General features: G+C 41.7%; 1 long non-coding RNA gene across 1 annotated transcript; it reads right to left on the minus strand.

Moving 5' to 3' along the window:
• Window positions 1–504: 504 nt before the first annotated feature.
• On the minus strand, window positions 505–1,576 carry LOC115257114 (uncharacterized). Its single transcript, XR_003892971.2, has 2 exons — window positions 901–1,576; window positions 505–830 (listed from the first exon to the last, which is right to left on the minus strand). It is a non-coding gene; the product is annotated as an uncharacterized LOC115257114 (long non-coding RNA).
• Window positions 1,577–24,202: the final 22,626 nt, after the last annotated feature.

Here is a 24,202-nt window from a genome sequence, read left to right on the forward strand (position 1 = left end):
ATTTATTGGAACCAATTAAACATCTTATCTATATTTACACTCCTGCTTTATCGACATCGAATTCATGTGTACTTATTCTAGGCCTATTCTACTTCATTTCCCTCTCACTCACTAGCTAACAGTTCATTCGTGCGGTACTCAGAAAATGTGCGGTGCCGTGTTCATTTGCCAAGGGGCAACTCAAACTTTATGCTGCAGCCTACTGCCGGGCGCTTACGCGTATGGCTAACGGTAGAGGCTAATTTGCAGCGGCCACGCTAGCTGGATTGGCTAAGGCTAGGGGCAAGATCTCACCATGCGCATGGGAAAAAGAAAGCATGCATGCTACTTACTGTTTGGACGCTGTCTATCTACGTGGGGGCATTTGCGGCTACGGTGCAATTCTGCGCGCGTGCAAAACGCGCTCTCCCTTTGACTCCTGGTGGGAATCTCCTACTTCACTTCGCCGGTGTGGCCGTTCTCAAACGGCGCCTCCCACGGGGATCTGTGGTCTTTTCGACGGGGTACGGCCGTCGCACCGACGATCGTCACCGCCGGTGGTGTAGTGGACTCGGTCGTGCTTGCCACGCTGGTCGTCGCCGGATCGAATCCGAACGAAAAACTTTTTGGACGCTTGTTTCCACTCGGGACACTTTCGAAATGGACGATGGCCGGCTCAAAGCCGGACCCGTTGCTACTGCCCTGCCTAGGGCGCGGGAATAACGTGCGCTGCCCTCTCCGGCCACGTGTACCGCCGGGTACACGTCTTCGTAGCAGGAAGGCGGGACGAAAACGGTCGTTTTTAAAACGGGGGGTGGTGGTGTGCCGGGCTTCCGCAACTTGCCACAAATCTATCAAAAAAAAACACCAATGCCGGGTATTGAACACCGCACGTGACACTACTATGCACATATGCCTTACCGCTTTATCCGCAAGTCTACGCTCGCACCAGAAAACCGCCAAAATTGCACTATGCACTTTACTTGCCTAGCTAAACTAACTATTTGGAGGGAAATTAAACAGGATAATCTAAATTAGTAAAGTAGAAGCACTTTCACACTTGAACTAAGTTCACCTTCTTGAACACACCACGGCGCGAATTACTGCTCGGACCGTTCTCGACTCTTCCGCGGACCTGAACGAAGTGATCGAGCAAAGTCTCAAGGTCCTCAGATAAAGCGCGAGTTCTAAAAATATTCGTCCCCGGATATTACGTGAAATTAACGAAGTTAATTTCGCGAAGAACTAAAATTCGCCTTCACGCACACCAAAATCCTTAATTGTCGGGAGAAAGCATCCCCTTTCCCCAAAGTTGATCCGAGCTTCCAATTCATTGCCCACCCGAAGATATTCAAAGGCAAGTCGGGTCAACGATACTTGAATAGAACTTGGACAGGTCGATGCCCGTAGATCATCACATGGTCGCTTGGCTAAAGGTTTCTAATTTGGCGCCAGAGATCTCTCAGGAACTCATTTAGTTTGTGGTCTGCGGTGTGTGGCAAGGGAACTCAGTGAGTTCTACGCTACTCAGATACTCAAATTCAAATATTGATTTCAAGGGGTAATCCAATAGTGAAATTCATTTATCTCTGGTGATCTGTACAACTTTTATCTAAATTAATTCATGGTACTGTTACATCCTTCACTCGCGAGCTAACGAAGCTGGTCGCACTCGTGATTGATTCGCGAAGCAGCTCTGAACATTTTTCAATTTTGTGAAAAAACGGATTTACACGGCCAACAGATTAACTTTTCAGGAACAATAAAGCACAAAACACTACTATCTGATGTATAATTACTTGTTTTGCTATTAAAATTGCACTAAAATGCAATCCCCGCATCTTCACTTGTTCTTCGCGAATAAAAATTCATGAGTGTTTTTGTTTTTGTTTTGATTCATACTCGTGAAGCAAGCGGGTGCGAATAGTTAAACTCACTCACGGCTTACTCTCGGCACCGTGAGTAAACCGTTTGTTGCTTTTACACTCGCGAGCTGATTCACGATGAGAGTGTTTCCATCTCTGCTTATACCATTATTATAAATAGCAAAACAAATCCTCCTGATAGTGCTTCGAGTTGACGTAAGTGGAGTGAAGTGGTTTTTAAAGAAACTATTTTAGGAAGACTCAAGTCATTTTATGTCATAAAATATAAATGTGAGCTGCAAAATATTGTGATAGTTTATATAATTATTACAATAATCGGGTAAGTTGGACGGCAGTAGTATAGAGAAGAATCTATTGAAAGTTCGCTATTGAAAGTTCACGTGCAATACAGGAAATATGTTGTAATGAAAAACCCAATAAATTAAAGTGTTGTAATGTATTTGCATTTATTAGCGAAACGTTAAGATATGACAAAGCCACATCTCGAATTTTCATGAGCACAAATCTGAAGAACCGAAAGACCGAGAATGTGTTTGATGAACATATTAAAACAAATATAAAACTTAATCAGACTTATCATATTGCGGCAAACTAAACGTTATTAGAACATATCCAACAAAATTGATATCAACATGTCAGATTTGTTTGAAAAGACAAAATGTTTACTCAAATACGACTTTTTAAGAAGAGATCATTGAAGACTAGTTTTTGGAATCATGAATATGACTTATACAAGACAACATTTGTTTTGAAAAACTTTGAAACAACTGTTATAAGACAAAATGATTAGTTTAAGACTTCTGATTATGTTTTCGGTGTTACTTGGATAAGTTAGTATAGTGAATATAAATTGCATACTCTACATTATTCATTCATTCACGTTTCAAGCGGGTGCCACCGTTCCGAATAATCTGGCGATAATGTCCAAGTCATCCAAATCACACAAATTGACCGGATTTCATGAAAATCGTATCCCGGCTGTTGAGCTCGGCTCGTCGCATCGGCCCCATCATCCAGAGAGATGGTGAAGAGTAGAGGTAAGAATCCATCACCTTGTCGTAGTCTCCGGAGAAATCCATATAAACTCCATATCCATATATAAGTTCACTGGGAACCCTTATGCAGTTTTTCTTGTCGTCCATCGTAGCTTCGATCATATCCGTGATCGCGGGAGTTGGATCATATCCGTCCTGTACTGCACTAGCACAGTCGTTTCTTCCATTGCATTGGTTCCCGGTTCTCCGTCATTTAAGTGCTTATCGAAGTTCCATTTTTCAATCCCCTCTCTTGCCGGTCCTTATCCTTGTATATTTCGGCACGTAGGCTGGTTTTCCTTTACTTCAGCAGTCTCCTAGAGGCTCGCCCCCGTCTGGAAACGCTGCTTTGAAATTCTGCGCGTATGCTGAGGCGACATCTGTTTGCTTCAGTTGTTCAAGTTTATACCGTGGCGGTCGCCGGAATCGTATAGAGAATATAACGGAAATATTGCAACCTATGCAATGGCAGGCAAAGAAATCCCGTCAAATTAAAACTGTGAAAGTGCTCAAAGAACAACAGTCGAAAAGAGACAGGCCAACTTCCAGCGGTAACGTAAAGTCAGAAAACAGTAGAAGTTTCAATCTTAATCTTTTATCATATTTAACGTGGACCATTTAGATCAGCTGGTAAACACGTACAGTGTATCAAACAATGGTCCGTACAGCAATTTTTTGGTCGAAATAATTTTTCATTTCAATGATAATAACTTTTTTATACGTCAATCAAAAACGCTGAAATTTTGACCAATTATCACCCATATAGTAAAACTCCATTGATAAAATTTTGAGCGAGATCGAATAAGTTTTCTGAAAGTTACAGAACTTTTAGTAAAACTTATAAAATTTTTGAACACATTTTTAAACCATTATATCTCAATATGTACTTGATGAAACTTTTTCAATATTTTTCGTGTTACAGCTTATACCTAAGGCTTTCATATGTAGCTTCGTTTAAGGTTTTATATTCACTACAAAAAATATGAAAAATCTGTATATGTTCAGAGCGTCATTTGGAAATTTATCATATTTTGATCAATAAAAGTGCCAAGTGTTTTCAACTTTTTTAAACTCTATTAATGATATATTTTTATACAGGACCTACTAAACTACATATGAAGAGTAGGTCCTATGGATTTTTCGTTCAGTTAATGCACTTTTATTGGTTGAAAACGTTTGGCAGATTATATGTGCAAAATATGGTAAATTTTAAAACATCGTCAACTACATACGCACATTTTTCATATTTTTTGTAGTGAATATAAAACCCCAAACATGGCTGCATATGAAAGCCTTAGGTATAAGATGTAACACAAAAAAATGAAAAAATTACATCGAGTACAAATTAAGATATAATGCTTTAAAAATGTATTCAAAAATCTTATAGGTTTTACTGAAAGTTCTATAACTTTCAGAAAACTTATTCGATCTCGCTCAAAATTTTACTAATGGAGCTTGAATGTATGATTCATAATTGGTCAAAATTTCAGCGTTTTTGATTGACGCATAAAAAAGTTATTAACATTTGAATGAAAAATTATTTTGATAAAAAAAATTGCTGTACGGACAATTGTTTGATACACTGTAGCTGTCCAGCAAAGGCATGCTGTAGGTGTGTTCGTTCACGTTTTGGTAGACTGAACAACGGATTTGGAATAATTAGTCTAAAAACGCAAGAGTAATTAATTTCAGCTTGCAAAATTTGCTTTTATCGTTGATATGACGTGCGAAACAATAGCCATTCCTCACTGTGGTGATTTAGTATAATAGTTCCAAATATAATGCACTAATTAACAGTCACAATCGACATTTCTCAACACGCTTTCTCAAAATCGCCTAATGCGTTAGTGCGGGACTCATCGCGAAATGGGAAACAACAACATTGCCGCCAGGAACGAAAACACCATCAACGCATCTAATCCGATGTAATGAGGCGATAGAATAAATTCGTGTGGTACAAAGCGGACATAACGGCTGGCTGGCTGCCGAAAAAAAACTGAAGAGAGGCGGGTCAACCTTAATGAACACTGGAAGCCACGGGAATGGAAAATAAGAGTGAAATGATACCACAAAGAAAGAGGCAAAATCGAGCAAACATTACGAATTATAATTTCATTCACACCGCATAAATGTAAGCAACGAACAAATGATTATGACGGATTTTAGGAAATTATATTTCGTCGAATGGACAGCAGCTCAAGCTCTCGGACGCCACGGCGCGGAAGGTCGTTTCCAGCCCATTTAATTCGATCTAGACATTTTCTCTTCAATTTCTCGTTTCTCATTAATATTTCTTTTCGCACCTTCAAACCTATCTGCCGGGAGGACGTCCTACTTGTACCGACCCTTCTTACGAGCGCGCGCACACACCCGCGCCCGTTGGCTGCTCCCGCTCGTCATCTTATGGTAATTTATACTTCACTTTCCTTGTATTTCGTACAGAAGCTTAACCCGCGCGATGCGATCGTGCCAGATAGTGGTGGGTATTAATAACAATACTTCTTATATACTGCATATCATCCCGGATTTTTTTGTTGTTTTTTTTTCGGTGTTCCATGCACTTTACTCGCATAATAACAATTACTTTGTTCGTCGCTTGTTGTAGTCATGGCTCATGTTCTGCCGAGAAAGGCAGCTTGCAATTGCAGTTCAGTTTTGACAGTTAATTCCAGGAGAGCATCCATCCACGCAGTTGATCGTTGAAAATTTTAAACCAGATGAATCGTGCAGTAAACAAAGAGAATGATTGTCAGAAAAATCAAAACACGGTTTTCCGACGAAACTAATCAGTGTGATGCGTGCAACACCGGATGGATGAAAATCAAGTTCTCGGAACGTAGATAAAGTTGCTCTCTTTTTTGGGACCTTGGAGATTTTTTTTTATTCTTAACCACTTAACTTATTTTACAGCTCTTTTGTCCACTAGGGCACTACGTGAGCGATTCCAATTGGCGACTGCACTTACACTTTGTATCGAATTGATTTACCTTTGTGCTGTTTTCACTTATCTACTCTGTCCTTGATAGAATGACGAGCACGATGATGAAATGATGTGTGGTTGTTGTTCCTTGTTCCAGTCCGATTGGGGGTCGTCCATTATGGGTTGCCGTTCGCCAATATACAATTATCCGGATCCGTTTGAGCTATGAGAGCTCAGAAGAGGGTCAAGTGCCAGCAGCTCTCGGGGGGGAAAAGCAACTGACGAAATGTCGGGGCTGGGATCGAACCCATGACCATCCGCTTATGAAGTGAACGTGTAGCCACTGCGCCACGGGCCCTGGGTTGCTTAGAGAAGTAGGGTTATGCTCTTTCAAATTTACTGTAATTTATTGTGCGCGAAAGAGCGAGGTGTTGTGTGCAGGGGAATGACACTATGATCACACGATCCTACATGCTTGTTGGCTTTATGGACTACCTATATTGATCTAATCGGTATTGATCGCAGTGGAGAAAACTTTTGCTCCTTGAAATAGGATGATATCGATGATAGGATTGATGACAAACCATATTAAGACAAAGTATATGATTGCGGGAAGAGACAGGGGCAGACCTAATATAATTTTCTTTGAGGATGTGCTGTCCTATTCACATGGAACAGTAGATGTATGAGAAATTAGATCGCTAATGGGGCTGTAGCTAATAAAATAATTTATTTTATTTCATACCTCAGAAGTATTTATCCATTATTTTTAAGTACACATGATGTTGGGGATGTTTTGTTTTGGCTATGAAAATTGGTTTGACTCTTGTTGGACCGGTAATGACGCTGTAAGGGCGTGGCAAACTAGATGTTGGTCACACGAACACTCGCGACATTGACATTATGTGGCTAGTTATTCTACTCATGGAACACTTATACAACAGCAGGTAGTTTAACTCAAATTATGGTCAGTTTTCCCTTTTTACAATCAATAGCTTTGATTAGGTCCTCCGTGAATTTGAAGCATAGCCAGCAATCAAGATGATCTGTTTCAACGGTCACTCAATAAACACATCATTTCCAAGTTCATTTATACCCATCTCTTCAACTCGTGAAAACGAAAAGTAAATATAACGTGACTTGAGCGACTGATTATTCGAAACAAAACACTCTTTCTCATAAATATTCATCATGATTTCCTGAAAAATATACAACACATTGTCGGGCATCGACATGCAAAAAAAAGTACAACATACACCAATGGACCGACAGAAAACAAAACCTCACTACTCATCGAGAAAAGAGGATGCCCCTTGAATGGTTCATACTTACAGCCGACTGCCTGATGGGTTGCTCCAAAAGCTTGCACTTCGTCGGACGACAACGCCACGTCCCCACGGACTAGGTATGTACGAGTGACGAAGCTGTGGCTCAAAGGAAACTTATAATAAATGCTACTTATCAAGATTTTGAAGTTCTCGAATGGCTATGTTTTCCCGAGCTGCAACAGCAGCAACAACATTAGTTATTCCAGCAGTATGCCAACTAAAATGCTTGCTTACTACTTAAATTACTCTCACACTATTTACCTACTGTTCGCGGGCAAGAGTCTTTGGTCGCTGGCTGCATACAGGATGCATAACATACTTTGTGCTGAAGAAGGTCGTCCAAACGGGAAACATTGGGATGTGCGGTAAGTGGGTATGAAAAGTGAACTGCCGGATTTGGACAATTGGGTAACTGTTAGCTTGCGACTGAAAACTATTATCAGTTGGTCAGATCTATATGCATGTAATGCTTAGAAAATCAGAATATTACGTGTTTATTTATTGAGATACAAGCTGATCTTGACTATAGTTCAAACACTTCACTTACTTTCAGTTCTGAGCACCCACGGTGGTGCAGAGGGCTGAGTTGAAAGATCTCCATCCTGGGTGATTACGCGATGGCGACCGGTGACCAGATGAAATTTCTGTCGACTTGCTTTACTTCTTTGTTGAGGCTGCACCGCCATGAGCCTCTGGGTCTGCCTCTGCCCAATCTAACGCTTGCTTGCAGATTGCGTTTCCACCCCTGCGTAGAGTGTGGCCGACCCACCTCCACTTCAGCTCCCGAATTTCTGTCACTATCGGTTTTTGATGACATCGACGATGGAGCTCCACGTTGGAGATCAAATTGTAAGGCCACCGTACACGAATTATATATCGCAGGCATTTATTGATGAGGACCTGCAGCCGTTGAATGTTCTCCTCTTATACACAGCAAGTTTCACTGACATACAACGGCACCGATTTCACTTTCAAGTTGAAATTTTTGGTGCGTCCACTAATCTGATTATTTTTCCATACATTTCTAAAACTCGCAAAGGCAGCCCTTTTTTTCTTTTTAAACCATAGGGGGATAATCTGCTCAACAAACACCCTAACAGGAAGGTTAGGGTAGTGTGGGGCTGAGGCCGCCTTCTACAACAAAAGTAAAAGCCAGGACTACTCTCTCCTCGTACCCACTAAACACATTCCTATGGTCGCCAAACCCTACGTCTCTCCGGAACCACCAAGAAGGTATTGCTTCAGAGAGGGGCTAGTGCACATCGCACCCTCAAGGTTAGCTGCGTACCCAAGTAACACACTTGTCATCGAAGAGTCACGGCGGCGCAGGTTTTTGTTGCGCAAAAGTCACCGTGACTTACTTCTAGCAAGTAAGTATTTATTTGTTAGAAGTAAGTCACAGTGACTTCTGCGCAACAAAAACCTGCGCCGCCGTGACTCTTCGGTGACTAGTGTGTTACTTGGGTAGCCTAGCAGCAACGAACATCGATGACTCGCTCTGGAGAGTCCATCACGGTAACATGCTGGCGCTTAGCCAGTTTCCCGAGTGGTGTTCGCCACTCCCTTTGTCCTCGGAAGGCGGGCAGGGTCGACCCCGCCCGCACCCAACTGCTTTGCAGACATCAAGAACTGATGCCCACGTGCAACCCGATCTGACCTACTGAAGGCAAGGGTATCACTGCCCTTCAGGCCCTATCAGCTGCACCAGAAGGTTGCTGACAGCAGGGTCCCACCTGCCACGACCCTTGCCGGGGACCCCTTTCCAACCGCGGGCTCGGATCCAGCCCAGTAGACCGACGCCACGACAGCATCGCTACCGGGACTTCCTCTCCGCGGCCACTTAATCGCTGTAAGGGTCGATCTCGACCGCAGGGCACCGGTATGACCTACGAAGCCGACTTTGAACCCCTGGACCACCTCTTGTACTGCATCTGGACTAGCCATTCTCCGAGTCCACGCACCACCTCCTCTGTAGCTCCCACACGAAATGGGTGATAGCCGTTGAAACGGCGTTCCAGCCCAACTCATCCCTACACACCCTCTGGACCAAGTTGTCCGGGTTTGTGTCCTCCCCGCATGTGGCAAACATGCGGTCACGCATTGTGCGAAAACGCGGGCACACGAACAAAACGTGTTCCGCCGTTTCCTCTAAACCATTGCACACTGGGCATTCGGGAGAATCCGCATGCCCGAAACGATGTAGATACTGTCGGAAGCAACCATGACCTGTAAGGATCTGTGTCAGGTAGAATGTAACTTCCCCATGGCGCCTATTAATCCAACTATCCACCCTCGGTATCAACCTATGGGTCCACCTTCCTTTGGTGGAACTGTCCCACGCGCGCTGCCATTTGACCATAGAGGCCATCCTGGCAGTCCTGCGTATGCTTCTTGTGCCGCGCATTTCGAAGCACTCCATGTCCTCACTGATAAGAAAGCTGATAGGCACCATACCAGTAATGACGCAGAAAGCGTCGTGTGACACAACATTATCCAGGCTACAATACCAGCTAAGCTTACAACTCTTAGCTGGCGGTCTTTGTCATCGATGAATCCATAGCATGAGTCTGAAAGTCATCACGGACAACCCTGTGAGCTTTACAATAGCTGGGTGGAGAAAGTCGAAAGCTTCCAATATCTTAACAGCCACATTGCATCAGATGGCGGTACCAAGATGGACATAGGAGCAGGGATAACGAAGACTATGGCTGCTTTTGTACCTTTTGGAAATATATGGAGATCCAACCAGATTAGTCAACACACAAAAATTCGAGTTAACAATTCCAGCGTGAAATCTGTGCTGTTGTACGGTAGCAAAACGTGATGTGTGTCAGCAGAGAACACACAGAAGTTGTAGATTTTTATCAATCGATATCTGAGGTTTAAAATTTGGGTCTGGTGGCCTCACAACTGGATCTCCAATACTGAGCTCCACGATGACATCAGAAACCGATAGCAGCAGAAATTCGTGAACGTAAATGGAAGTGGGTCGGCCACTCACCACGAAATGGCGGAGACAGCAAGCAAGTACTGGATTGGAATCTGTTAGGACATGGCATCCTGGACAGACTCAGGGACTCTTTGGCGACGTAGCCTCAACAAGGAAATTCAGGAAGTCGATAAGAATCTGATCTGGGCTTAGGTGAAGGCCAAAGCGAGCAGCCACCCAGGATGAAGATATTTAACATTGACCGTGCTCAGGATACATGAGTTGATAAGTAAGTTATACTGTACGTTTGGTTCCTGGATTGGTCTAGGAACTTTTCGTTATTGATATTTCATTACGCGCCGGTTGCATGAAAAAAAATATTGGCAGAGGAAACTCGCAGTTAATAACTGTGGAAGTGTGCTAAGAAGCAGGCAGTGCCCCAGTAGGGTGGGGTTAATTTTGAACAATCTCTCCGGTTGATATTTAAGTGTGGCACAGAGGGTTCATGTGGAATTTATTGATTGATTGATTTGTCTTTATTAAAGAGACTTTGAGCCCTTGGCTGGTTCGTCTCTATATGTGGAATTTATGCTAGAGCAAACATTCAAAAAAACATTTCAAATTTAATTTTTAAGCATAACTCTTTTAGACTAAAAATGCGACAACTCTACTGCTTTTTGAGATATTTGAAAGAAAAAGTTCTTTTTAAGTATTTTTTTTAGGTTGGATACTGAAATAGGATTTCTTTAATTAAGTCTACAAAAGTTATATTTAAAAATTGAATTTGAAATGTTTTTGTGAATGTTTGCTCTAGCATAAATTCCACTTGAACACTCTGCGCCACCCCTAAATATCAACCGAAATCGCACATTTTTTCACAGCTCACTTACTTCGACCAGTTGATCACTTTCCATTTGGGAAGTCATATCCCGGAGAGTTTTTTCAAAATAGTGTCCCAACCCAAATAGTGTCACGCTAAGTTTATAGAAAAAAAAAGATATATAGAAAGAAAGGGTTACTCAGAAAGTGTTACGACCCACATAAAAATGTTTAAGGCGTCATACATGAGGAGAGGAAGGGAGCGGAAAATTGCTAAAATTTACGTGACATAACTTATGAACGTTTCGTTGATTTGAAGTTAGTTCAATTTTCATGAATTATTTAACCCCAGTGATGTACAGGGGATGGCCAAAATGTTTGGGATAGGCCACTTTGTTCTCCCACATAAAAAAATCTACATGCTGTAAATTTCCATAGAGTGCATCAAAAAATCTTAAAGATTGACTGTTTGTCAATTTATTATATGTGTAACATTGGTACAAATTCGGGCTCGATTGATTCATTTTTCGCGAAGTAAGAACCGTTCGAGTAAAACACTATTATTTAGACAACTAATTTTTGAATTGTCACATCTCGGAGACCAGTAAACCGAATTGAATGAATTTTTAACGTTTATCAACAATATATTGATACTTATTACGACGTTATAAAATGTAATATTTTCTCACGGCGAATTAAGTTATGCCGGGTAGAAATTTTTACCCATATACACAGATAAATATAATGAGGTTTACACGTCATGTAAACTTCATTTTAGTCATGTAAATTTAGATTTATGACGATTTACATGTAAATTTGTGTTATATGTCATGTAAATACTCAGAGTCATGCAGAATTACATGACATGTAATGGAAGTTTACATGATATTTTATGACTTTTAAATTATGTGTCATTTAAACTTCTGTGAAATACCACGCTCCAATCATGTACATTGTATGTCACAGAAATGTACACTATCTTTTCGATATGTGTAGAGGAAAATAAGTCAAATTTACAATACGACACAAATATGACTAAATGTGTTCTTTCTTCAATCTAAATAGGCTGTAATATATCTGATTAGAGAACTTGAGAACAGAAGTGGAAAATCTTTGGATATCAACACTTTAATTTATTGATATTGATGTAAAAAAACCCTAATTAATCCACCTAGCGGTGATGATGCCTTTCTCGTGCTTTAAAATATCCTTTCAACAGAACTCAAGCGTGTTGATGACATTGACATAAATGCAAAATGGAAACTGCTTGCTAAATCTACTCAATATGGATACATTTTATATTAGCATAACATCCAATATTCAGAAAATATAATACAACGATCCAAAATTCAAACCAATCAAGTGTTATGAAGCCGCAAAATTTCGAAACGTTATTTTAGATTTAGGGGGATTAGGGGCATAATGGACACCCGGGGCGAAATGGACACCCCTGCTATTACCGAAACCGTTGACTTTTATGTAAAACTTTTAATGCATAAGTGTAAAGGAACAAGTCATGGTTCTATTTTACAAAAGTACCATTTAAATTGCTCCAAAATAACTAAAATATCATTGAAATTGAAATATGTTTTTCATATGGTGAAATTCTTGTAACTTAGAAGCAGCATCAAATAAGGTATTACGAGTGTTGGATTGTGTCCACCATTAAAACAAGTGAATTGTTACCTTATCTACATGTATACGAAGATTTAGCAATGGATAAAGTATTTTATTTTCGATCATAATTTTCTTAAAATAGCAATTTTATCGTTGTAGTCGATTCGGGGCGAAATGAACACTGGCAATTACGAATGGATGTACGTGCATTGCATACTGTTAGGCGTTTTAGAGAGTTTGGAAAAAATCAATCCGATTATTTTAGCCTAAAGTTTATTTAATTAACTTTGATGTTATGTAAACTCGTCTAATATGAAGTATTATATCTGTGGTATTGATCTCCGTCGGGAAATTACTTAACTGGTCGATGTAACCAAAGAATTAGCATAAAATATGCAGGGGTGTCCATTATGCCCCGATGGGTGTCTATTTCGCCCCGTGCCTTTCCTGCCAGCCCTGAAAAACACACGGTTTACAATTCATTATTTCTTCACAATAAAGACATTCTACCTGCTGTAAATGATTGAAAGGCATAGGAAACAAGTTAAAGCTTTATGTCTACTGATAATATGTTAAGTTTTACTCTGTTATACAGGCCTAACGTACTCATTTGCTTAAAGTGTCCATTATGTCCCTAATCCCCCTACCGGTCATCATTTTTTGACTCCGGATATCTACCCCAACTAAACTAAGCACCATCTTGAACATTGAGACACCATCTTGGATGTTCTGGTATTCATTTTTGGGCTCTGCACCTAAAATTACATAAAATAGTCACCGTTTTGAATTTTGGCATGTCGTTTATGATTTTCTGGTTTACCAGTTTTGGACAAATACCGGCATTCTTCCCCATTCAAACTATAGTTATATTGCAGACCTTGTGAAACAGCGCACAGCTTGGGTTTTCTGATTACAAATTTTGAATTCTGGACATATTTCCATACAAAATCCATTATGGGTATGCAAGAATTTAAAACCCTATCAAATAGGCGCAAACTTGAATACTGGTCCATAATCTTGGATTTTGGAGCGCTATCTTGGATACTCTGGAGGACTCCGAGCATATTTCCCATACCAAATACACTTATTTTACATAGTTTTAGAGCTCAAAATTCATTAAAACAGATGCCATCTTCTGTTGACGCGATCAAATTCTTATATTTCCATTCAATGTTGACCCATCCTGCTATAAATTTACACCTTAGGAATCTGGAATGGTACGATTTGATGAGATCGCTTTAGTTTTGTCTATATTTTGTTCTCTTTCATATATGTGAACTTAGACCTATTCGTCACTGTTGTTCATCCCTAACGTTTATCAGGCCGTTAAACGAAGCCACGATTTAACTTTTCACATGAACGTTGGTTCTGCTACACAACAGCCAGTCTGTAATGTGATCTAAGTCTATTTTCTTGCTAACTGTTCATCAGGTTATCGCAAAAGCCACGATTAGATGTGTCACATGCCTGGATTTGGTTTACTTTTACATTTGGCCTCTTCCGGCCAATCAAAACCGATTCCGAAACACTTGCTGGCCGTTCATTAGGTAATATAAAAAGCCGCTATTTGATGTGATGCATACACGGGTTTGTTTCTCTTTCAGATTTGACCACTTCGGCGGGAACCCCGGAACCGGTTCCGGAACACTACTGGTTCAGATATGGTCTGAGATGATTTTCCTGCTCATTGTCCACCAGGTAATCGAAAATGCCGTGATTTGATGTGTCGCATGTAAGGGTTTGGTTCACTTGTATATTTGGCCACGTCCAGCGGCAAGCTTAGAACCGGTTCCGGAACACTACCGGTTCAGATATGGTCTGAGATGATTTTCTTGCTCATTGTCCATCAGGTAATCCAAAATGCCGTGGTTTGATGTGTCGCATGCATGGGTTTGGTTCACTTGTATATTTGGCCACTTCCAGCGGGACACCCAGAACCGGTTCCGGAACACTACTGGTCCAGATATGGTCTGAGATGGTTTTCCTGCTCATTGTCCATCAGGTCATCGAAAATGACGTGGTTTGATGTGTCGCATGCATGGGTTTGGTTCAACTGTATTTTTGGCCACTTCCAGTGGAACGCCTAGAACCGGTTCCGAAACACTACCGGTTCAGATATGGTCTGAGATGATTTTCCTGCTCATTGTCCATCAGGTAATCCAAAATGCCGTGGTTTGATGTGTCGCATGTAAGGGTTTGGTTCACTTGTATATTTGGCCACGTCCAGCGGCAAGCTTAGAACCGGTTCCGGAACACTACCGGTTCAGATATGGTCTGAGATGATTTTCTTGCTCATTGTCCATCAGGTAATCCAAAATGCCGTGGTTTGATGTGTCGCATGCATGGGTTTGGTTCACTTGTATATTTGGCCACTTCCAGCGGGACACCCAGAACCGGTTCCGGAACACTACTGGTTCAGATATGGTCTGAGATGGTTTTCCTGCTCATTGTCCATCAGGTCATCGAAAATGCCGTGGTTTGATGTGTCGCATGCATGGGTTTGGTTCAACTGTATTTTGGCCACTTCCAGTGGAACGCCTAGAACCGGTTCCGAAACACTACCGGTTCAGATATGGTCTGAGATGATTTTCCTGCTCATTGTCCATCAGGTAATCGAAAATGCCGTGGTTTGATGTGTCGCATGTAAGGGTTTGGTTCAATTGTATATTTGGCCACTTCCAGCGGGGCGCCTAGAACCGGTTCCGGAACACTACCGGTTCAGATATGGTCTGAGACTATTTTCCTGCTTACCGCTCATCAGGTTATCGAAAATGCCGTGGTTGGATGTGTCTCATGCATGGGTTTGGTTCACTTTGATATTTGGCCACTTCCGGCGGGACACCCGGAACCGGTTCCGGAACCCTACCGGTTCAGATATGGTCTAAGACTATTTTCCTGCTTACCGCTCATCAGGTTATCGAAAATGCCATGGTTTGATGTGTCGCATGCATAGGTTTGATGCATTTTCATATCTGGTCCCTTCCTGGGGTACCGTTCCGGAACACCTAAATGGCCATATCTCCGGAACGGCTGGACCGATCCGAACCATATTCAATAGGAAACAATGGGACCAGATTCCGCGTCGAATGAACCGTCGGTCATTGAAATCGGTTGAGGTTCACTGCCAAAAAGTGATGTGAGTTTTTTTGTACACACTCACACATACACACACACACACGCACACACATACACACACACACACACATACACACACACAGACATCACCTCAATTCGTCGAGCTGAGTTGATTGGTATATATGACTCGACCCTCCGGGGCTTCTATCAAAAAGTCATTTTTGGAGTGAACATATAGCCTTTCCAGTACACTTAGTGTACGAGAAAGGCAAAAATACATTTTTCCGAGAATAATCCAAAAAGTGTCAATCCATGATAACTTTTTTCAACATTTAAAAAATAACTATGTTTTAATAGTTTGTGAAACATTCACATATTGTTAGTGTACGTTCAAAATTTCATTCAATTCGATTCACTGGTTTCCGAGATATGACAGCTCAAAAATGAGTTGTCTAAAAAATAGTGTTTTACCCGAACGGTTCTAACTTTGCGAAACATTAATCAATTGAGCCCAAAATTGTACCAATGATGCACATATAATAGGTTGACAAACTGTCAAAGTTTGAGATTTTTTTTATGCACTCTATAAAAAGTTATAGCATGTTGAACTTTTTTGTGAGAGAAAAAAAGTTGCCTATCCCAAACATTTTTGGCCACCCCCTGTACATTCAACTTTCAGTAGCTGGTGAAAACTCACCTCATGTAAGACCAATTCTTCACAACCTGGTCCTCCCTACTGATAGACCGCGCATCTACGGGACCATTTTTCTCCCGATTCTGAGTCTATACTTGCCTTTAATCCGATCGAAAGCATGATAAATTATTTTATTATGCAATGTGATTCGGTATTTTTCTTTGTCTACCCCAACTGACAACACACGTTCCCGATACGCCAAAGTAGCACGAAAGCTTTGCACGAGGTTTACTAAGAGGCTTGTATATACTTGAAGGAATACCAATCTCATTAATGATCATACGGGATACGGCCTTTGCTACTTCTGCTGCTGCTGACGGCGGTGGCAGAGCAGCACGTGATGGGATAAGTTGATGGATTTCCGAAAGTAAACTTTTCACATTATCCAGATTGGCTGTGCCCTCGCCGTTAGAAGCGTCATTGCCATTCGGGCAACGAGCAAACAAACTTTGGAGGGCCAGCTCAGCCAAGACATGCTTGTTGAGTCTGGTAATCGTTACGCAAATCAAAACTTGCGATATGTGTGTTAGTGTTTTCGACATAACTCGGGAAAGCTTGAGTAAATTTGTTCTGTAACAACTTTCTGCCTGACATAATCCTGGTTGAAAAAGTGACGAAGGAAAATGTGTACAAATGAGTATGTACCTTGTCTGACTCACCTCGCATAATGGCAATGATTGGTTTTCTATACACGTGTGGAAAGAATAACACTTTTTTAAATATAAGCTTTTTCCTCATCTCACTTCCTAATATTCATATAAATTCATGTTCAATTTTGTCTTTTAAACATAAATTAAACCCAGTTTAAGATATACTTGTTTCTATTCACAATAAAAGCATGATTGAAACTTGTATTTTTTCCTGTTTGATTAACCCATGTCAATTCATAAGCTCCATTTCACCCTCAATCGATCATCCCCCTCATTGACCGATCTCAACCTGCTCTCCTTTCAATACACTGCAGCAATCCATGTCCAACATTGCGACGATAAACCGCTGAACATGCCTTCCGAGATCCAAACCAGGAATAATAATTTGCGCACCGTAAGCTTTCGAAAGGACAAACTGTTGTGAGCCGCTTCACAACAACAACGGTCATAAATGAAAAACATCCCAAACATACACCGGTATTGCTCCACCTACCTCACCACCCTCACATCTCCGCGTACGCTCTCCCTATTGTCACTGTTGCCGTACTTGCGCGACATACGACCGCCTTTGTACGTAATAATTAAATTTGCATTCCCATCGATTGCATATGCAATGTACGGCGCATTTGATAATATAATGCAATTTCAGTTATTACGACCTATTATTATCCCACCAATATCCACCATAAATTCTAGCGCACAAGAGTTCCGATTTGATCGCTCACGGAAATGGGAGGACCCGGGTGAGCGTGTTTGCGTTGGTACCTATACGGGCCGCTACAAGAGTTGATCGATTTCTCCGAAGCTTTTCTGTAGGTTGGGGAGATCGGGTAAAAAGCGTGCATTTGGGATAAGTTTCAGCGCTAAATCTCAAACCCAACACCATATCAAATTTAGTTGTTTACATTTTTTGTACTAAATAGCCCTGCAACAGAAAATTAGTTTCAGTAGACCACATAGCCGAAACAGATAACGCACAAGACCATGATAAATTTGCCCAAGTTCTATTCCCGTTTTATCCAGGCACTTTTTGGTTCATATTACCCCATCGGCGCATTCCACACCGAGTCACCCCAACAGGTATTGTGCGATGGTGCACGTCCCGGAGCGCGCATGGCCTGGCTCGGGTGGCGTGCGGGCGGCTGTCTTTCGGCGTGCTTCATTTATTTGTGATAATGGAAATATAAACACATGATTTGTTCGGGCGGCCTGGTGGGAAGTACTTGTCTGAGAGTATCGATTGTTCACCTCTTGGATTGAATTGGAATTCTCACCGACGACGACGCACGCTGTCTATTCTTCGGAGATGCGATCGTGCCTCGGAAATTGATGGCGCGGGCGTTTGTTTCGTGCCGTGGAGTGCCGGCCTCTAGCCCGTTGTGCGGGCTTTTTGCGTACTTTGGGCTCAATGAATACGATATTGTGGTTGCGGAGTGTGAACTGCGTGTGGGGGCGATTTTTCACAATGGACGATACAATTGTGAAGGGTAGAGACAACATAAATTTAGAGAATCTTTGGTGGCCAAGGTGGAGGACGAAGTAATATGACTTCATTAGCATGATCCGAATGGTAATGCTTTCATGGATTAATGGTTATTTAGCCAACGAGTTGCAAATGATGATTTTTACAGCACGAGTGGTACATTTATGTTTTTTTTTATTTCTTGACCTTTTATCCCGTTTACACAACTCAGCAAGATAAACACGCCGAGTGGGTTAGGTTTCCATCATAGGTTTCCATCAGTAGCATTGCACTTTGAGGTGGTTGAATGGTAACGACAACGAGCTCCACCATTTTAGACCCGAAATTTGGATCAAGCAAGTCGTGTTATAACCACCACATTTATCCAAGCTTTTGCCGTGAAAACACAGGTAGTCAATAAAACAATTCAGCGCCAACATTTCAAAAGGGCGTTACTGCTGACTGAAACCAATGCATTCCCATGAAGCTGTGCATCGTTTATCATCATGTTTGCTCCAACTAGCACAAATAGAAAGATAAAATTCTCCCTTTTGGTTTGTGAATGAAACACGTTCGGTGAAATATTCGATTTGTAGTAATAAGCTGAATTTTTGTATGGTGAAAAGGTAAATTCATAATAGATTACATTTGAACAATTCATATACATTGGCAAATTTCTACAAAACCAGTGCCGAGTCGATCTCTATGAAACTACGTGACAGAATTTTATGCAACAAATTTATACTTAAAGTAAAATAACTTTCAAAAAACCCTAATGAATTTATCTAGTTGTGATGACGTCTTTCTCGTGCCTTCGAAAACCCATTTCAACAAAAATCAAGTATTGTGATGATGTAATATTGCACTTTCTTAAGTTTAACAAAAAAAAATCCATTTCATAGCACCAGAAATTATATCGTTATTCTGGCTTTTGGTTTTTAAGTCTTAATTTCTATAAAACAGCCGTTATCTTGATTTTTGAGCTGCCATTTTGATTTATTAAGACACCAAATACTCCCGAGAGATATCCAGGATCAGAACTGGATCTCAGTTCACGTTGAGCATCCAAAGCCGTCGGTCGTTTCGAATAGCCCTCCGTATCTGGAATTTTGTTCTTTCGCCACATTTGAAGTCGGGCTACGCCTCCCGGTGACGCGAATTCGGGTTACAAGTGAGTGAGTGTTACCGTCAATTTGCGTTTTTTTTCGTCGCGTCTCGATTATCGACGATACCAGGGTATCAGGCGGTGAAGTAGCATTTTCTCTTACGGCAGTGGTCACCAAACTGCGGCCCGCGGGCCGCATGCGGCCCTTGAGAAGGTTTAGTGCGGCCCGCGATCTGATTTTCGAATATATTAGAAAGATTTTAAAAACTAAAAGCAGACACTTTTATCAAAGCCCTTTTAAGAAGTAAAGAATTAATTCCCAAGCAAAAGATACGAATAAACAAAAAGCTATTTTAAATCAGTAACTTTAAAAATAATTTTTATCTGCAAAATTATTATGCCCAAAAAATATAAAAAGTCATATATTTTGACTCTAAAACATTATTTTGATGAATATAAAGGATGACTTGTACGTCGAAGTTAAACCTTCTACTAAATTTTTTTCAGAATAAATTTTTAAATGCCTTGCGGCCCGCAGCCTTCTTGTGAAATTCATTTGTGGCCCGCGTAGACAGTACGCCTGAGGACCACTGTCTTACGGCAAGCAACCGTGCGCCTCCACTTGCTTTTTTTTTTCAAATAAACTCGAAGTAGTGCTCAACCGTGCGTCTCCACTACCATAGAACTGGTAGACCGCCAAGAGACCACAACGCAAAAGTGACGAACCCGTTAGTGAAAAATCTGTGCAAGTTTTCGAAATAAAGTGACTAAATAGAGCTAGTATCCTTATCCAATTTTCCCTTCCTCCGCACTTGGGGTAGGCAACAGGTGACTGTTGCCACTTGAAGCGGCATTCAAAAGCGTGTATGGAGTCGATCTGATCTGGATTTGTTCTGATGTCCCATCGCCTCCTTTAGTGGAGGTGATCCGGGCGGGTCAAATGGCAGGAGCTTTCCTGCTTACTTTGATCCTAGGAATGAGTTCGGAGCTGTCACCACCTTACTACTAACAGGAAAGGATGGAAGCAGCCTTCCAGTTGACCCGTTCATCATCGAAAAAAGCATCGAAGATCTCGTTGGGCCTATCGAGTCTACCAAAAGTGAAGCACAATGCAGCCGCTATGTTCTTCGCACGAGGAAAGTTACGCAGGTAGAAAAACTTCTTAAGATGACCGAACTGTATGACGGTACCGAAATTGAAGTTAAGCTCCACCCAACACTGAACACGAGTCGCTGTGTGATTTTCAGTAATGACTTGATGCGGAAAGATGAGGATGTCATTGTCAAGGAACTACAACCGCAAGGAGTTATTGCGGCACGAAGAATTCTCAAGAGCAACAAGGAACCCACCACTGCTGTTATCCTCACGTTCAATCGACCAATCTGTCCTGAAACTGTCAAGTTTGGTTTATTGCGTGTAGCTACAAAACCCTACTACCCAAATCCCCTGCTATGTTTCCAATGTTTCCTGTACGGTCATTCTCGAACAAAATGTCCGAACACCAAGCTATGCCCCAACTGTTCCAATGATCACGAAGAAAGGAGTCCTTGCGAAGAACGACCATTCTGTCGAAACTGTAAAGGGCCACATCGACCTACCAGCCGCCAGTGTGAAATATACAAAACCGAAGCAGATGTAATCCGAACAAAAATTGATTACACAGCGTAACAAAAAATAACTTTTTGTCTGTCTCAAGAGCAAACTTATGTGTCTCCGAAGGATTTTGGGCCGCTGAATCCGAATCCGGGCTCAGATTTGCTCTAACACTTCACAATTTTGAGCTATACCTCAATTTATAGGGCAAAATATGCGATTTTGGGCTTTTTTGACTGCAGGTCATTAAGCAAGGAAATATTTTTTTTAAGCAATCAAAAGGTTAATTGGTCAATTAACATCTAAATTAACGACACATGCAAAATATTTCGTTTTACCAAATCGAATTTGGTAGTTTTAAGCGATTTATGTTAGGTACGATATTTCCCATACAAGTCACCCTCCAAAAGTTGCATGCAAGTTTTCATACTAACATAAAATGCTTAAGTCTACCAAATTTGATTAGGTAAAACGAAATATTTTGCATGAGTCGTTAATTTAGATGTTAATTGACCAATTAACCTTTTGATTGCTTAAAAAATATGTCCAAGCTTAATGGCTTGCAGTCAAAAAAGCCCAAAATCGCATATTTTGCCCTATAAATTGAGGTATAGCTTAAAATTGTGACGTGTTGGAGCAAATCTGAGCCCGGATTCGGATTTAGCGGCACAAAATCCTTCGGAGACACATAAGTTTGCTCTTGAGACAAAATAATGTTGCGCTGTGTTACAAACTGTCATATGGTGAAGCTCGCGCTAGAGTCGAAGCCGGAAACGGAAGTTATGCTGCGGTAGCCGTTCAACCACGACTCGATCATGCTAGACTAAACGCGCTGTCAGCCCAAATGCAGGAAAAACAAGAACAAATCGCAAAGCTGGAAGAAAAATTACGAAGCAAAGATAACGTTGAAGAGCAACTCAGTATGATCATCGAACAAAACAGACAAAAAGAGGAAAAAATCAACGAACTTCAGGAGCAGATCCAACAGAAAGAATCGAAAATCGAAAAACTCGAAGCACAAGTTGAAAACATGAGGAAGTTCTTCGACGACGCCGCAGAACAAACTGAATCGATCAACAGTGAGCCGGAGCCAGAAGTAGGTCGAAAAAAATCAAAACGGACAATCAACGACCAACACCATCAATGCCAAAAACAACAACCTTCAAGAATGTCACCGCCTCCCAAAAAAGCAACAACGAAACCAAGGAGTCCCATAATGACCAGATCGGCAAGCCAATCCTCAATAGAGGTTGTGGAAACATCAGGCCTCGTAAAAGACAATGACGGTCGATTTCGTAACCGAAATCGTGATAGATCCCCACAACGACAGTAACATGCCCTCACAGCCATACCACAACCCAGCAACCAACAACAATACGCAGCAACACGATAGTCAACACCGGTTTGAGGACTAGGAAAGTGCAGTGTCTGGGCCAACTACAATGAATTCCGAAAAATAGTGGATGAGTGGTTGCCCATCACAATATGTCTCCAAGAAATGATGACATGCCAAACATCAAACCTGCTAAAGAACCGATATCACTTGACCATCTGCAGCCGTCCCGAGAGTTTAGGAAACGGTATCGCTGGTCTCGGTGTGCGCAGAGATGTACCGTTCCAAGTAACTCAACAAGATTCTGGGTTGCATACCTGTGCAGTCCGAATTGGCAAACCGTGGAACATCACTGTGGTATCCATTTATGTGCCACATACGCTAAACAATCAGGAGCTTATCGGTAAGTCGAACGATCTTTTACTAACCCTCGAGCCTCCATTCTTGCTCTGTGGAGATTTCAACGCATCTCATGAGGTGTGGGGAAGTAGCAAGTCTAACCGTCGCGGTCAGTTACTCCTGGAGTTGGCGGTGGACCATGATCTTCTGGCTTTGAATGACGGATCTCCAACGCACTATCACGATACATCGGGCTCTTTCACTGCAATCGACGTCTCCTTTGCCTCCATTTCACTAGATTCGAAATTTTTTTGGCACTGCGAGGACGACCTTCATGGCAGCGATCACTATCCTATTCACATTAGATCCAGTAACAAGGTCCTAATCATCCGGTCAAGACAAAGATGGTTGTACAAGGACGCTGATTGGACCAAGTTTGAAATCGCTGCAGCTCAAAAGATGCCAGCTGATATAGAGGCCAATATTGAAAACATCACCAAAGGCATTTTCGAAGCAGGCTTAGAATCGATTCCAAGGACAAAAGGTGTATCCGGGAAGAAGAGCCAGTTATGGTGGAATAAACGAAAACACCCTGCTTGACGAGGAGTTTTCCATTCAGGAACTTTTCAGGGCCCTGGAACACTCAAAACGGACATCAGTCGGACCGGATCAGATTGGATAACCAATGCTTCAGAGACTACCTTTCCATTGCAAAAGAAGCCTGCTGGATGCCTTCAACCGAATTTGGAAAACAGGAAGTATTCCCGACAGATGGAAGGAAAGCGTGATCATTCCTATTCCTAAAAATGGTGGACCCAAGAACGACATGAATGACTTCCGTTCCATTTCCCTTACGAGCTGCATTACAAAAACCATGGAGCGAATGGTGAACCATCGGCTTGTTACCCATCTGGAAACCCAGGGCCAGTCTTGTTATCGATCACAGTCTTTCACACCTTTTTGTCGATGTTCGGCTGCCTTTGTCTCCAACATTCGCAACAAACGCGATCAAGCTACTGTACTGAACAAAAATGTCGAATGAATGCGATTGACCACGATTGCGTCTTCGGGAGATGGATCGGTTTTTGTTATTCCTGACTTTCCCATAAAGAGAGCTGTTTTGGATAAATGTATGTGTCGTAATCGATTTATCACACACGAATAAACTAATATTATACCACTCTTAATCAAAATTGGCTGAAATCTTGCGAAAAGCTGGAATTAGACAAATGTCATCGTGTCAGACGACGTTGATTTGATCCACTTTTTTGTTTATTGATCTTCGTTCTGCCGCTCGTGTTGTGTGTAAGAGGTAGCGGTCGCGCTCGAATGAAACAAAGCAAGCTGACACCCGACCCCGGCAACGAAACGAAGGTAGTGAAAAGTGTCGAATGTTTACAAGCCTGCCCAGGGCACCCTGCATCAGCGACAATTTGCCT

The sequence above is a fragment of the Aedes albopictus genome, chromosome 3 (genome assembly GCF_035046485.1).
Source record: "Aedes albopictus strain Foshan chromosome 3, AalbF5, whole genome shotgun sequence".
In the NCBI taxonomy this organism is placed as follows: Eukaryota; Metazoa; Arthropoda; class Insecta; order Diptera; family Culicidae; genus Aedes; species Aedes albopictus.